Source organism: Oncorhynchus mykiss, chromosome 13 (assembly GCF_013265735.2).
Source record: "Oncorhynchus mykiss isolate Arlee chromosome 13, USDA_OmykA_1.1, whole genome shotgun sequence".
NCBI classification, from domain to species: Eukaryota; Metazoa; Chordata; class Actinopteri; order Salmoniformes; family Salmonidae; genus Oncorhynchus; species Oncorhynchus mykiss.
This window is the reverse complement of record NC_048577.1, coordinates 28,458,942-28,471,526: the sequence shown is the minus strand read 5'-3', so window position 1 is coordinate 28,471,526 and position 12,585 is coordinate 28,458,942.

Genomic DNA, 12,585 nt, shown 5'->3' with positions numbered 1-12,585 from the left:
GCTGGTCTGTCATAATATAATAGAGACAGTAGATCGTCTGTCATAATATAATAGAGACAGTAGAACTAGCTGGTCTGTAATACTATCGAACTTACAGTAGATATATCTGGTCTGTCATAATATAGTAGGGACAGTAGATCTAGCTGGTCTGTCATAATTTAATATGGACAGTAGGTCTAGCTGGTCTGTCATAATATAATAGAGACTGTAGATCTAGCTGGTATGTCATAATATAGTAGAGCCAGTAGGTCTAGTTGGTCTGTCATAATATAATAGAGATAGTAGATCTAGCTGGAATGTCATAATATAGTAGAGCCAGTAGGTCTAGCTGGTCTGTCATAATATAATAGAGACAGTAGATCTAGCTGGTATGTCATAATATAGTAGAGCCAGTAGGTCTAGCTGGTCTGTTATAATATAATAGATACAATAGATCTAGCTGGTCTGTCATAATATACTAGAAACAGTAGATCTAGCTGGTTTGTCATAATTTAAAAGGGAAAGTAGGTCTAGCTGGTCTTTAATAATATAGTAGAGAAGGTAGATCTAGCTGGTCTGTTCTAATATAATAGAGACAGTAGACCTAGCTGGTCTGTCTTAACATAGTAGAGCCAGTAGGTCTAGCTGGTCTGTCATTATATAGTAGAGACAGTAGATCTAGCTCGTCTGTCATAATATAATACAGACAGTAGATCTAGCTGGTATGTCATAATATAGTAGAGCCAGTAGGTCTAGCTGGTCTGTCATAATATAATATAGAGAGTAGATATAGCTGGTCTGTCATAGATTAATAGGGACAGTATGTCTAGCTGATCTGTCATAATATAGTAGAGACAGTAGATCTAGCTGGTCTGTTCTAATATAATAGAGACAGTAGAACTAGCTGGTCTGTCATAATATAATAGAGACAGTAGATCTAGCTGGTATTTCATAATATAATAGATACAGTAGATCTAGCTGGTCTGTCATAATATAATAGATATAGTAGATCTAGCTGGTCTGTCATAATATAATAGAGACAGTAGATCTAGCGGGTCTTTCATAATATAGTAGAGCCAGTAGGTCTAGCTGGTCTGTCATTATATAGTAGAGACAGTAGATCTGGCTGGTCTGTAAACCTATTGAACGTACAGTAGATCTATCTGGTCTGTCATAATATAGTAGAGACAGTAGGTCTAGCTGGTATGTCATAATATAGTAGAGCCAGTAGGTCTAGCTGGTCTGTCATAATATAATAGATACAGTAGATCTAGCTTGTCTGTCATAATATACTAGAGACAGTAGATCTAGCTGGTCTGTCATAATTTAATAGGGAAAATAGGTCTAGCTGGTCTGTCATAATATAGTAGAGCCAGTAGATCTAGCTGGACTGTCATAATATACTAGAGACAGTAGATCTAGCTGGTCTGTCATAATTTAATAGGGAAAGTAGGTCTAGCTGGTCTGTCATAATGTAGTAGAGCCAGTAGATCTAGCTGGTCTTTCATTATATAGTAGAGACAGTAGATCTAGCTTGTCTGTCATAATATAATAGATACAGTAGATCTAGCTGGTCTGTCATAATATAATAGAGAAAGTAGATCTAGCTGGTCTGTCATAATTTAAAAGGGAAAATAGGTCTAGCTGATCTTTCATAATATATTAGAGAAGGTAGATCTAGCTGGTCTGTCATAATTTAATAGAGAAGGTAGATCTAGCTGGTCTGTTCTAATATAATAGAGACAGTAGACCTAGCTGGTCTGTCTTAATATAGGAGAGCCAGTAGGTCTAGCTGGTCTGTCATTATATAGTGGAGACAGTAGATCTAGCTGGTCTGTCATAATATAATAGAGACAGTAGATCGTCTGTCATAATATAATAGAGACAGTATAACTAGCTGGTCTGTAATACTATCAAACTTACAGTAGATATATCTGGTCTGTCATAATATAGTAGGGACAGTAGATCTAGCTGGTCTGTCATAATTTAATATGGACAGTAGGTCTAGCTGGTCTGTCATAATATAATAGAGACTGTAGATCTAGCTGGTATGTCATAATATAGTAGAGCCAGTAGGTCTAGTTGGTCTGTCATAATATAATAGAGACAGTAGATCTAGCTGGAATGTCATAATATAGGAGAGCCAGTAGGTCTAGCTGGTCTTTCATAATATAATAGAGACAGTAGATCTAGCTGGTCTGTCATAATTTAATAGGGAAAGTAGGTCTAGCTGGTCTTTCATAATATAGTAGAGAAGGTAGATCTAGCTGGTCTGTTCTAATATAATAGAGAAGGTAGATCTAGCTAGTCTGACATAATATAGTAGAGACAGTAGATCTAGCTGGTGTGTCATAATTTAATAGTGAAAGTAGGTCTAGCTGGTCTTTCATAACATAGTAGAGAAGGTAGATCTAGCTGGTCTGTTCTAATATAATAGAGACAGTAGATCTAGCTCGTCTGTCATAATATAGTAGAGCCAGTAGGTCTAGCTGGTCTGTCATAATATAATAGAGACAGTAGATATAGCTGGTCTGTCATACTTTAATAGGGACAGTATGTCTAGCTGATCTGTCATAATATAGTAGAGACAGTAGATCTAGCTGGTCTGTTCTAATATAATAGAGACAGTAGATCTAGCTGGTCTGTCATAATATAATAGATACAGTAGATCTAGCTGGTCTGTCATAATATAATAGAGACAGTAGATTTGGCGGGTCTTTCATAATATAGTACAGCCAGTAGGTCTAGCTGGTCTGTCATTATATAGTAGAGACAGTAGATCTGGCTGGTCTGTAAACCTATTGAACGTACAGTAGATCTATCTGGTCTGTCATAATATAGTAGAGACAGTAGATCTAGCTGGTCTGTCATAATATAGTAGAGCCAGTAGATCTAGCTGGTCTGTCATTATATAGTAGAGACAGTAGATCTAGCTGGTCTGTCATAATATAATAGAGGCAGTAGATCTAGCTGGTATGTCATAATATAGTAGAGCCAGTAGGTCTAGCTGGTCTGTCATAATATAATAGATACAGTAGATCTAGCTTGTCTGTCATAATATACTAGAGACAGTAGATCTAGCTGGTCTGTCATAATTTAATAGGGAAAGTAGGTCTAGCTGGTCTTTCATAATATAGTAGAGAAGGTAGATCTAGCTGGTCTGTACTAATATAATAGAGAAGGTAGATCTAGCTAGTCTGACATAATATAGTAGAGACAGTAGATCTAGCTGGTGTGCCATAATTTAATAGTGAAAGTAGGTCTAGCTGGTCTTTCATAACATAGTAGAGAAGGTAGATCTAGCTGGTCTGTTCTAATATAATAGAGACAGTAGATCTAGCTCGTCTGTCATAATATAGTAGAGCCAGTAGGTCTAGCTGGTCTGTCATAATATAATAGAGACAGTAGATATAGCTGGTCTGTCATACTTTAATAGGGACAGTATGTCTAGCTGATCTGTCATAATATAGTAGAGACAGTAGATCTAGCTGGTCTGTTCTAATATAATAGAGACAGTAGATCTAGCTGGTCTGTCATAATATAATAGATACAGTAGATCTAGCTGGTCTGTCATAATATAATAGAGACAGTAGATTTGGCGGGTCTTTCATAATATAGTACAGCCAGTAGGTCTAGCTGGTCTGTCATTATATAGTAGAGACAGTAGATCTGGCTGGTCTGTAAACCTATTGAACGTACAGTAGATCTATCTGGTCTGTCATAATATAGTAGAGACAGTAGATCTAGCTGGTCTGTCATAATATAGTAGAGCCAGTAGATCTAGCTGGTCTGTCATTATATAGTAGAGACAGTAGATCTAGCTGGTCTGTCATAATATAATAGAGGCAGTAGATCTAGCTGGTATGTCATAATATAATAGAGCCAGTAGGTCTAGCTGGTCTGTCATAATATAATAGATACAGTAGATCTAGCTTGTCTGTCATAATATACTAGAGACAGTAGATCTAGCTGGTCTGTCATAATTTAATAGGGAAAATAGGTCTAGCTGGTCTGTCATAATATAGTAGAGCCAGTAGATCTAGCTGGACTGTCATAATATACTAGAGACAGTAGATCTAGCTGGTCTGTCATAATTTAATAGGGAAAGTAGGTCTAGCTGGTCTGTCATAATGTAGTAGAGCCAGTAGATCTAGCTGGTCTTTCATTATATAGTAGAGACAGTAGATCTAGCTTGTCTGTCATAATATAATAGATACAGTAGATCTAGCTGGTCTGTCATAATATAATAGAGACAGTAGATCTAGCTGGTCTGTCATAATTTAAAAGGGAAAGCAGGTCTAGCTGATCTTTCATAATATATTAGAGAAGGTACATCTAGCTGGTCTGTCATAATATAATAGAGACAGTAGATCTAGCTGGTCTGTCATAATATAGTAGAGCCAGTAGGTCTAGCTGGTCTGTCATAATATAATAGAGACAGTCGATCTAGCTGGTCTGTCATAATTTAATAGAGAAGGTAGATATAGCTGGTCTGTTCTAATATAATAGAGACAGTAGACCTAGCTGGTCTGTCTTAATATAGGAGAGCCAGTAGGTCTAGCTGGTCTGTCATTATATAGTGGAGACAGTAGATCTAGCTGGTCTGTAAAAATATAATAGAGACAGTAGATCGTCTGTCATAATATAATAGAGACAGTAGAACTAGCTGGTCTGTAATACTATCGAACTAACAGTAGATATATCTGGTCTGTCATAATATAGTAGGGACAGTAGATCTAGCTGGTCTGTCATAATTTAATATGGACAGTAGGTCTAGCTGGTCTGTCATAATATAATAGAGACTGTAGATCTAGCTGGTATGTCATAATATAGTAGAGCCAGTAGGTCTAGTTGGTCTGTCATAATATAATAGAGACAGTAGATCTAGCTGGAATGTCATAATATAGTAGAGCCAGTAGGTCTAGCTGGTCTGTCATAATATAGTAGAGACAGTAGATCTAGCTGGTATGTCATAATATAGTAGAGCCAGTAGGTCTAGCTGGTCTGTTATAATATAATAGATACAATAGATCTAGCTGGTCTGTCATAATATACTAGAAACAGTAGATCTAGCTGGTTTGTCATAATTTAAAAGGGAAAGTAGGTCTAGCTGGTCTTTAATAATATAGTAGAGAAGGTAGATCTAGCTGGTCTGTTCTAATATAATAGAGACAGTAGACCTAGCTGGTCTGTCTTAACATAGTAGAGCCAGTAGGTCTAGCTGGTCTGTCATTATATAGTAGAGACAGTAGATCTAGCTGGTCTGTCATAATATAATACAGACAGTAGATCTAGCTGGTATGTCATAATATAGTAGAGCCAGTAGGTCTAGCTGGTCTGTCATAATATAATAGAGACAGTAGATATAGCTGGTCTGTCATAGATTAATAGGGACAGTATGTCTAGCTGATCTGTCATAATATAGTAGAGACAGTAGATCTAGCTGGTATTTCATAATATAATAGATACAGTAGATCTAGCTGGTCTGTCATAATATAATAGATATAGTAGATCTAGCTGGTCTGTCATAATATAATAGAGACAGTAGATCTAGCGGGTCTTTCATAATATAGTAGAGCCAGTAGGTCTAGCTGGTCTGTCATTATATAGTAGAGACAGTAGATCTAGCTGGTCTGTCATAATATAATAGATATAGTAGATCTAGCTGGTCTGTCATAATATAATAGAGACAGTAGATCTAGCGGGTCTTTCATAATATAGTAGAGCCAGTAGGTCTAGCTGGTCTGTCATTATATAGTAGAGACAGTAGATCTGGCTGGTCTGTAAACCTATTGAACGTACAGTAGATCTATCTGGTCTGTCATAATATAGTAGAGACAGTAGATCTAGCTGGTCTGTCATAATATAATAGAGACAGTAGATCTAGCTGGTATGTCATAATATAGTAGAGCCAGTAGGTCTAGCTGGTCTGTCATAATATAATAGATACAGTAGATCTAGCTTGTCTGTCATAATATACTAGAGACAGTAGATCTAGCTGGTCTGTCATAATTTAATAGGGAAAATAGGTCTAGCTGGTCTGTCATAATATAGTAGAGCCAGTAGATCTAGCTGGACTGTCATAATATACTAGAGACAGTAGATCTAGCTGGTCTGTCATAATTTAATAGGGAAAGTAGGTCTAGCTGGTCTGTCATAATGTAGTAGAGCCAGTAGATCTAGCTGGTCTTTCATTATATAGTAGAGACAGTAGATCTAGCTTGTCTGTCATAATATAATAGATACAGTAGATCTAGCTGGTCTGTCATAATATAATAGAGAAAGTAGATCTAGCTGGTCTGTCATAATTTAAAAGGGAAAATAGGTCTAGCTGATCTTTCATAATATATTAGAGAAGGTAGATCTAGCTGGTCTGTCATAATTTAATAGAGAAGGTAGATCTAGCTGGTCTGTTCTAATATAATAGAGACAGTAGACCTAGCTGGTCTGTCTTAATATAGGAGAGCCAGTAGGTCTAGCTGGTCTGTCATTATATAGTGGAGACAGTAGATCTAGCTGGTCTGTCATAATATAATAGAGACAGTAGATCGTCTGTCATAATATAATAGAGACAGTAGAACTAGCTGGTCTGTATACTATCAAACTTACAGTAGATATATCTGGTCTGTCATAATATAGTAGGGACAGTAGATCTAGCTGGTCTGTCATAATTTAATATGGACAGTAGGTCTAGCTGGTCTGTCATAATATAATAGAGACTGTAGATCTAGCTGGTATGTCATAATATAGTAGAGCCAGTAGGTCTAGTTGGTCTGTCATAATATAATAGAGACAGTAGATCTAGCTGGAATGTCATAATATAGTAGAGCCAGTAGGTCTAGCTGGTCTTTCATAATATAATAGAGACAGTAGATGTAGCTGGTATGTCATAATATAGTAGAGCCAGTAGGTCTAGCTGGTCTGTCATAATATAATAGATACAATAGATCTAGCTAGTCTGTTCTAATATAATAGAGACTGTAGACCTAGCTGGTCTGTCTTAACATAGTAGAGCCAGTAGATCTAGCTGGTCTGTCATAATATAATAGAGACAGTAGATCTAGCTTGTCTGTCATAATATACTAGAGACAGTAGTTCTAGCTCGTCTCTCATAATTTAATAGGGAAAGTAGGTCTAGCTGGTCTGTCATAATATAGTAGAGCCAGTAGATCTAGCTGGTCTGTCATAATATACTAGAGACAGTAGATCTAGCTGGTCTGTTCTAATATAATAGAGACAGTAGACCTAGCTGGTCTGTCTTAATATAGTAGAGCCAGTAGGTCTAGCTGGTCTGTCATTATATAGTAGAGACAGTAGATCTAGCTGGTCTGTCATAATATAATAGAGACAGTAGATCTAGCTGGTATGTCATAATATAGTAGAGCCAGTAGGTCTAGCTGGTCTGTCATAATATAATAGATACAGTAGATCTAGCTTGTCTGTCATAATATACTAGAGACAGTAGATCTAGCTGGTCTCTCATCATTTAATAGGGAAAGTAGGTCTAGCTGGTCTGTCATAATATAGTAGAGCCAGTAGATCTAGCTGGTCTGTCATAATATACTAGAGACAGTAGATCTAGCTGGTCTGTCATAATTTAATAGGGAAAGTAGGTCTAGCTGGTCTGTCATAATATAGTAGAGCCAGTAGATCTAGCTGGTCTGTCATTATATAGTAGAGACAGTAGATCTAGCTTCTCTGTCATAATATAATAGATACAGTAGATCTAGCTGGTCTGTCATAATATAATAGAGACAGTAGATCTAGCTGGTCTGTCATAATATAGTAGAGACAGTAGATCTAGCTGGTCTGTCATAATTTAATATGGACAGTAGGTATAGCTGGTCTGTCATAATATAATAGAGACAGTAGATCTAGCTGGTCTGTCATAATATAGTAGAGCCAGTAGGTCTAGCTGTTCTGTCATAATATAATAGAGACAGTAGATCTAGCTGGTATGTCATAATATAGTAGAGCCAGTAGGTCTAGCTGGTCTGTCATAATATAATAGAGACAGTAGATCTAGCTGGTATGTCATAATATAGTAGAGCCAGTAGGTCTAGCTGGTCTGTCATAATATAATAGATACAATAGATCTAACTGGTCTGTCATAATATACTAGAGACAGTAGATCTAGCTGGTCTGTCATAATTTAAAAGGGAAAGTAGGTCTAGCTGGTCTTTCATAATATTGTAGAGAAGGTAGATCTAGCTGTCTGTTCTAATATAATAGAGACAGTAGATCTAGCTGGTCTGTCATAATATAGTAGAGACAGTAGATCTAGCTGGTCTGTAGTAATATAATAAAGAGAGTCAATGTTTCTGGGCTGTAGTAATATAATAGAGACAGTAGATCTAGCTGGTCTGTCATAATATAGTAGATACAGTAGATCTAGCTGGTCTGTCATAATTTAAAAGGGAAAGTAGGTATAGCTGGTCTTTCATAATTTAATAGGGAAAGTAGGTCTAGCTGGTCTTTCATAATATAGTAGAGAAGTTTGATCTAGCTGGTCTGTTCTAATATAATAGAGACAGTAGACCTAGCTGGTCTGTCTTAACATAGTAGAGCCAGTAAGTCTAGCTGGTCTGTCATTATATAGTAGAGACAGTAGATCTAGCTGGTCTGTCATAATATAATAAAGAGAGTCAATGTTTCTGGGCTGTAGTAATATAATAGAGACAGTAGATCTAGCTGCTCTGTCATAATATAGTAGAGACAGTAGATCTAGCTGGTCTGTCATAATTTAAAAGGGAAAGTAGGTATAGCTGGTCTTTCATAATATAGTAGAGAAGGTAGATCTAGCTGGTCTTTCATAATATAGTAGAGAAGTTTGATCTAGCTGGTCTGTTCTAATATAATAGAGACAGTAGACCTAGCTGGTCTGTCTTAACATAGTAGAGCCAGTAGGTCTAGCTGGTCTGTTCTAATATAATAGAGACAGTAGAACTAGCTGGTCTGTCGTAATAGAGTAGAGCCAGTAGGTCTAGCTGGTCTGTCATAATATAATAGAGACAGTAGATCTAGCTGGTCTGTCATAATTTAATAGGGAAAGTAGGTCTAGCTGGTCTTTCATAATATAGTAGAGAAGTTTGATCTAGCTGGTCTGTTCTAATATAATAGAGACAGTAGACCTAGCTGGTCTGTCTTAACATAGTAGAGCCAGTAGGTCTAGCTGGTCTGTCATTATATAGTAGAGACAGTAGATCTAGCTGGTATGTCATGATATAGTAGAGCCAGTAGATCTAGCTTGTCTGTCATAATATACTAGAGACATTAGATCTAGCTGGTCTGTCATAATTTAATAGGGAAAGTAGCTCTAGCTGGTCTGTCATAATATAGTAGAGCCAGTAGATCTAGCTGGTCTGACATAATATACTAGAGACATTAGATCTAGCTGGTCTGTCATAATTTAATAGGGAAAGTAGGTCTAGCTGGTCTGTCATAATATAGTAGAGCCAGTAGATCTAGCTGGTCTGTCATTATATAGTAGAGACAGTAGATCTAGCTTGTCTGTCATAATATAATAGATACAGTAGGTATAGCTGGTCTGTCATAATATAATAGAGACAGTAGATCTAGCTGGTCTGTCATAATTTAATAGAGACAGTAGATCTAGCTGGTCTGTCATAATTTAAAAGTGAAAGTAGGTCTAGCTGGTCTTTCATAATATAGTAGAGAAGGTAGGTCTAGCTGGTCTGTCATAATATAGTAGAGCCAGTAGATCTAGCTGGACTGTCAAAATATAATAGCTACAGTAGATCTAGCTGGTCTGTCATGATATAATAGAGACCGTAGATCTAGCTGGTCTGTCATAATATAGTAAAGACAGTAGATATAGCTGGTCTCTCATAATTTATTAGGGACAGTAGGTCTAGCTGATCTGTCATAATATAGTAGAGAAGGTAGATCTAGCTGGTCTGTTCTAATATAATAGAGACAGTAGATCTAGCTGGTATGTCATAATATAGTAGAGACAGTAGATCTAGCTGGTCTGTCATAATATAATAGCTACAATAGATCTAGCTGGTCTGTCATAATATAATAGATACAGTAGATCTAAGTGGTCTCTCATAATATAATAGCTACAGTAGATCTAGCTGGTCTGTCATAATATAATAGAGACAGTAGATCTAGCTGGTCTGTCATAATATAGTAGAGACAGTAGATCTAGCTGGTCTGTCATAATATAATAAAGAGAGTCAATGTTTCTGGGCTGTAGTAATATAATAGAGACAGTAGATCTAGCTGCTCTGTCATAATATAGTAGAGACAGTAGATCTAGCTGGTCTGTCATAATTTAAAAGGGAAAGTAGGTATAGCTGGTCTTTCATAATATAGTAGAGAAGGTAGATCTAGCTGGTCTTTCATAATATAGTAGAGAAGTTTGATCTAGCTGGTCTGTTCTAATATAATAGAGACAGTAGACCTAGCTGGTCTGTCTTAACATAGTAGAGCCAGTAGGTCTAGCTGGTCTGTTCTAATATAATAGAGACAGTAGAACTAGCTGGTCTGTCATAATAGAGTAGAGCCAGTAGGTCTAGCTGGTCTGTCATAATATAATAGAGACAGTAGATCTAGCTGGTCTGTCATAATTTAATAGGGAAAGTAGGTCTAGCTGGTCTTTCATAATATAGTATAGAAGTTTGATCTAGCTGGTCTGTTCTAATATAATAGAGACAGTAGACCTAGCTGGTCTGTCTTAACATAGTAGAGCCAGTAGGTCTAGCTGGTCTGTCATTATATAGTAGAGACAGTAGATCTAGCTGGTATGTCATAATATAGTAGCGCCAGTAGATCTAGCTTGTCTGTCATAATATACTAGAGACATTAGATCTAGCTGGTCTGTCATAATTTAATAGGGAAAGTAGCTCTAGCTGGTCTGTCATAATATAGTAGAGCCAGTAGATCTAGCTGGTCTGACATAATATACTAGAGACATTAGATCTAGCTGGTCTGTCATAATTTAATAGGGAAAGTAGGTCTAGCTGGTCTGTCATAATATAGTAGAGCCAGTAGATCTAGCTGGTCTGTCATTATATAGTAGAGACAGTAGATCTAGCTTGTCTGTCATAATATAATAGATACAGTAGGTATAGCTGGTCTGTCATAATATAATAGAGACAGTAGATCTAGCTGGTCTGTCATAATTTAATAGAGACAGTAGATCTAGCTGGTCTGTCATAATTTAAAAGTGAAAGTAGGTCTAGCTGGTCTTTCATAATATAGTAGAGAAGGTAGGTCTAGCTGGTCTGTCATAATATAGTAGAGCCAGTAGATCTAGCTGGACTGTCAAAATATAATAGCTACAGTAGATCTAGCTGGTCTGTCATGATATAATAGAGACCGTAGATCTAGCTGGTCTGTCATAATATAATAGATACAGTAGATCTAAGTGGTCTCTCATAATATAATAGCTACAGTAGATCTAGCTGGTCTGTCATAATATAATAGAGACAGTAGATCTAGCTGGTCTGTCATAATATAGTAAAGACAGTAGATATAGCTGGTCTGTCATAATTTAATAGGGACAGTAGATCTAGCTGATCTGTCATAATATAATAGAGACAGTAGATCTAGCTGGTCTGTCATAATATAGTAGAGACAGTAGATCTAGATGGTCTGTCATAATATAATAGCTACAATAGATCTAGCTGGTCTGTCATAATATAATAGAGACAGTAGATCTAGCTGGTCTGTCATAATATAGTAAAGACAGTAGATATAGCTGGTCTGTCATAATTTAATAGGGACAGTAGGTCTAGCTGATCTGTCATAACATAGTAAAGACAGTAGATCTAGCTGGTCTGTTCTAATATAATAGAGACAGTAGATCTAGCTGGTCTGTCATTATATAGTAGAGACTGTAGATCTAGCTGGTCTGTCATAATATAATAGAGACAGTAGGTCTAGCTGGTCTGTCATACTTTAATAGGGAAAGTAGGTCTAGCTGGTCGTTCATAATATAGTAAAGAAGGTAGATCTAGCTGGTCTGTTCTAATATAATAGAGACAGTAGACCTAGCTGGTCTGTCTTAATATAGGAGAGCCAGTAGGTCTAGCTGGTCTGTCATTATATAGTAGAGACAGTAGATCTAGCTGGTCTGTCATAATATAATAGAGACAGTAGATCGTCTGTCATAATATAATAGAGACAGTTGATCTAGCTGGTCTGTAATACTATCGAACGTACAGTAGATATATCTGGTCTGTCATAATATAGTAGAGACAGTAGATTTAGCTGGTCTGTCATAATTTAATATGGACAGTAGGTCTAGCTGGTCTGTCATAATATAATAGAGACAGTAGATCTAGCTGGTCTGTCATAATATAGTAGAGCCAGTAGGTCTAGCTGGTCTGTCATAATATAATAGAGACAGTAGATCTAGCTGGTCTGTCATTATATAGTAGAGACAGTAGATCTAGCTGGTCTGTTCTAATATAATAGAGACAGTAGATCTAGCTGGTCTGTCATAATATAGTAGAGACAGTAGATCTAGCTGGTCTGTCATAATATAATAGCTACAATAGATCTAGCTGGTCTGTCATAATATAATACATACAGTAGATATAGCTGGTCTCTCATAATATAATATCTACAGTAGATCTA